The sequence below is a fragment of the Nicotiana sylvestris genome, chromosome 4, assembly GCF_000393655.2.
Source record: "Nicotiana sylvestris chromosome 4, ASM39365v2, whole genome shotgun sequence".
In the NCBI taxonomy this organism is placed as follows: domain Eukaryota; kingdom Viridiplantae; phylum Streptophyta; class Magnoliopsida; order Solanales; family Solanaceae; genus Nicotiana; species Nicotiana sylvestris.
Window position 1 is genome coordinate 33,844,630 of NC_091060.1, and position 5,094 is coordinate 33,849,723.

The following is a 5,094-nucleotide window of genomic DNA, read 5'->3' on the forward strand; positions in this document are numbered from 1 at the left end:
AGAAAGATGGGAAAGTTAGGGTGTGTGTTGACTATCGGGATTTAAACAGAGAAAGTCCCAAGGACGATTTCCCACTGCCAAACATACACATCTTGATCAACAATCTTGCTAATCATGAACTCCAATCCTTTGTAGATTGCTTCGTGGGTTATCACCAAATCTGGATGGACTAAGAAGGTGTAGAGAAAACAGCTTTCATTACACCATGGGGAGTATACTGCTACAAGATGATGCCATTCAGTCTAAAGAATGCTAGGTCTATTTACATGAGATCCATGACAGCTATCTTCCATGATATGATGCACAAGGAATTAGAGGTGTATGTTGACGACGTCATCATCAAATCCAAGAGGGTCGTAGATCACATAACAGACTTGAGAAAGTTCTTTGACAGGCTAAGGAGGTACGATCTAAAATTGAACCACGCAAAATGTGCATTCGGGGTTCATGCAAGAAAGTTGTTGGGATTCTTTGTCAGCCGCCGAGAAATCGAGTTGGACCCGTCCAAAGTTAAGGCTATCCAAGAGTTACCACCACCAAAGAGCAAAAAGGACGTGATGAGCCTCCTAGGGCGCCTCAACTACATCAGCCGCATCATAGCAAAGTCTACAGTAATATGTGAAACCATCTTCAAAATATTAAGGAAGGGTGCTGAAAACAGCTGGACCAGGAACTGTTAGAAGACTTTTGACAAAATTAAGGAATACCTGTCTACACCTCCAGTCCTAGTCTCGCCAGAACCTGGAGACCTTTGCTACTCTATCTATCCATATTAGATGGAGCTTTTGGATGTGTTTTGGGACAATGTAACGAGACGAGAAAAGAGGAGAAAGCCATATACTACTTGACCAAGAAGTTCACACCTTATGAAGCATGATACTCTCTGCTGGAATGCACTTGCTGTGCTTTGACATGGACATCTCAGAAATTGAGGCATTAATTCTGTGCCTATACCACATACCTCATATCTAAGATGGAACCTCTAAAGTACATCTTTCAGAATCCCATGCCAACCGAGAAGTTAGCTAAGTAGCAGATATTGTTAAGTGAGTTCGACATCATCTATGTAACTCAGAAGGCAGTCAAAGGACAAGCATTGGTAGACCATCTTGCTGAAAATCCTGTGGGAGGAGAATACAAACCATTAAAAATGTATTTTCCTGATGAAAAAGTATCATTCATAGGAGAGGACATTGCCGAAGCCTACTACGGTTGGAGAATATTCTTCGATGGGGCTGCAAACTTCAAAGGAGTGGGCATTGAAGCAGTTTGGTTATAAAAAATAGGTCAATATTACCCGATATCTGCAAATCTTAGGTTTCCGTGCACCAACAATATGGCAGAATATGAGGCTTGCATCATGGGGCTCAATCGGGCCATAGATATGAATATACGGAAGTTATTGATAATTGGTGATTCAGATCTTCTGGTACATTAGGTTCAAGGAGAGTGGGCTACGAAAAACACCAAGATACTACCATATTTGTATCATGTGCAAGAATTGATGAAGTGATTCACAAAGATAGAATTCAAACATGTTCCCAGAATTCAAAATGAGTTCACAGTCACACTAGCCACTTTGTCATCAATGATACAACATCCAGATAAGAATTTCATCGATCCCATCCCGGTGAGGATCCATAATCAACCGGCTTACTATGCTCATGTTGAAGAAGAAATGGATGGAAAACCTTGGTTCCACGACATCCAAGAATATTTAGAGAAAGGAGAATATCCAGAACAGGAAAACCATACTCAGAAATGCACTATGCGGAGACTGTCCAATCACTTCTTCCAAAGCGGAGGGACCCTGTATAGAAGAACTCCTGACCTGGGATTATTAAGGTGTGTCGACGCAAAGGAGGCTTCCAGATTGCTTGAGGAGATACATGCCGGAACTTGTGGACTACATATGAACGAATTTGTTCTATCCAAGAAGATACTCAGAGTTGGATATTTTTTGGATGACCATGGAAACGGATTACATTCAGTATGTCCATAAATGCCACCTATGCCAGGTAGATGCAGACATGATAAGGGTAACAACAAACTAGCTCAATGCAACAAGTGCACCTTGGCCTTTTGCTGCCTGGGGAACGAATGTCATCGGTCAGATCGAGCCAACCGCTTCTAACGAGGACCGATTCATTTTAGTGGCCATCGATTACTTCACAAAATGGGTAGAGGCTGCATCTTACAAAGATGTAACCAAGAAAATCATCACAGATTTTGTCAAGGATCGTATTATCTACCGATTTGGGGTTTTCGAGTCCATTATTATAGATAATGCCACCAATCTCAACAGTGACTTGATGAAAGCCATGTGTGAAACCTTCAAAATCAAGCACAAAAACTCTACAGTATACATGCCTCAAATAAACAGAGTTGTGGAAGCCACCAACAAAAATATCAAGAAGATACTAAGGAAGATGGTAGAAAATCACAAACAATGGCATGAGAAGTTACCCTTTGCCGTATTGGGATACCGTACCATAGTCTGCACATCAACTGGGGAAACTTCCTATTTATTGTTTTATGGTACCGAAGCTGTCATTCCAGCTGAGGTAGAAATTTCTTCTTTAAGGATCATACAAAAAGCCGAACTCAGTGATGCAAAATGGATAAGGAGCCTCCATGAGCAACTAGCCCTCATAGACGGAAAAAGAATGAAAGTAGTATGTCACAGTTAGATTTATCTGAACAGAATGTCCAAAGATTTCAACAAAAGGGTCAGACCGAGACAATTTACACCGGGGCAACTGGTGCTGAAATTGATCTTCTCGCATCAGAACGAAGCTAAAGGAAAATTTTCACCCAACTGGCAAGGTCCTTACATGGTTCACCAGGTGCTAACAAGAGGAGCACTCATACTCGCAGAAATGGACGGAAAAGTTTGGCCAAAACCTATTAATTCAAATGAAATAAAGAGATACTATATTTAGATTATTTACATTCACTCATCTGATGTAACCGAACTACGCTTGACCTGATTCCCATTTAATAGGGGATACGTAGGCAGCCCTGTGGGTTTGGTCATATCATAATAAAATTTTCATTTACCCAAAACCATAAACTAGGGTAGAATTTTGAGGAGGACCCCCAAAATTCCCGAGCAAGTCTAGCCGATACCATCATATGACAGACAGTCAGAAATCGGTTAAGTAACTGGGGCAGAATTTTCAGGAGGACCCTCGAAATTCTTGTGCAAGGAAGCCGCAATGTCTCTAATAGTGTTACAGTCAATAGTTCATCTAATTTACTTGATATTATATACCACTATGTTTTTTAAAATAACTCTATTCCATCAAATAAGTGCAAATTTTCCGAAAACTTTATTTCTATGGCAGCCAGGTGTTACCCAGGACGACTCAAACAGGGTCTCCAGAGCAAAGCAAAGCAAAGAAAGTAGACAAGGCACAAACCAGCCTCCCCTTACAAAACTCACGATTTTTCTTTGAATGCAGGCACGATGAACATAACAGGAGAATTCACAAATATACACATATCAAAATCACTATCAATCAGACCACCAAACACAAATATATCTCCAATTAAGAAATATTCTACTCCTATTTGCTACTTGACCACTGCATAAGGCTAAACATTGCCTTTTCTTTGCATAAGACTAAGCTCTGTCTCAAATCTTGCATGAGGTTAAGCCTTGCCTCCATATTTGCATAAGGCTAAGCACTGCCCTCTCTTTGCATGAGACTAAACCTTGTCTCAAATCTTGCACGAGGCTAAGCCATGTCTTCATATTTGCATAAGGCTAAGCATTTCCTTCTCTTTGCATGAGACTAAGCCTTGTCTCAAATCTTGCACGAGGCTAAGCCCTACCTCCATATATGCGTTAGGCTAAGCATTGCCTTCTCTTTGCATGAGACTAAGCCTTGTCTCAAATTTTGCACGAAGCTAAGCCCTGCCTCCATATTTACATAAGGCTAACCATTACCTTCTCTTTGCATGAGACTAAGCTCTGTCTCAAATCTTGCATGAGGTTAAGCCCTGCCTCCCTATTTGCATAAGGCTAAGCACTACCTTCTCTCTGCATAAGACTAAGCCCTGTCTTAAGTCTTTCATGAGGCTAAGCCTTGCCTCCATATTTGCATAAGGCTAAGCACTGCCTTCTCGTGAGACTAAGCTTTGTCTCCCTCTACATAATTATTACCCTGTTCTAGACTTTGCATTATCTTCTTCTCTTGGCGCTAAGCTCTGCCCCCAAATTCTGCACAAGACTATGCTTTATCTTGTTATTACCTTTGCTATCATGTCTCAGCATTTCATGGGTAGATGTATAGCCAATTTTTCCAAAGACGTCTTAGTCCGAATGCATCATCCTCTAGCTTGAAGACACCATGTCATGGTCTAAGGACCTCTCAATACTATGAATTATTATTCAATGGCATCATGGTACAGAGGCACCATTTTCATGGACTGAGAATATCATTTCATGGCCTGCGAATCTCTTATCTCATGATTCATGGCCCGGGACATCATGGTCTAAGGACGTCATCTTCACTATCCAAAGACAACCTTCATGGTCCTAAGGGAATTTGCATCATAGTTAAATTCTCGCAATAATCTATATACTTGAATGCATCATATTTCAAGTTTTGCAGGAAATCAAGGAGGTAATCGTTCTTCAAACAGGAGCAACCTTCGCTCCAGTTTCTGCTCGTACCACTTACACTCTGCCATTTGACCGACTCCCATCAATTACCCGCCTTTACTTTATGACCATTCATATACTTGCCTTGTGACACACCCTTTACGATTTAGATTCATCTTCATAACTCCACGCAAACGCATTCAATACCACCCCTCACAAAAGAACCTTTTCCGAAACATACCACTATTCATATAACAATTCCACCGGTTTTATTCATCGGTAGATCCAGAACTACACAGGGCCTGATTCCTGTTAAATCTGGGATATGCAAGCAGCTCAGAGACGAGGGTGCGACCTCTATTTTTTAAAACATCCCATTCGGTCAAAATCGGTCATCATATTCTTTACCTGAAAACTCTTTCATACTTTCTAGGTAAAGAGGGGCAGCCGTTGATACCCAATTTTTCCTCATATATTTTAAAAGG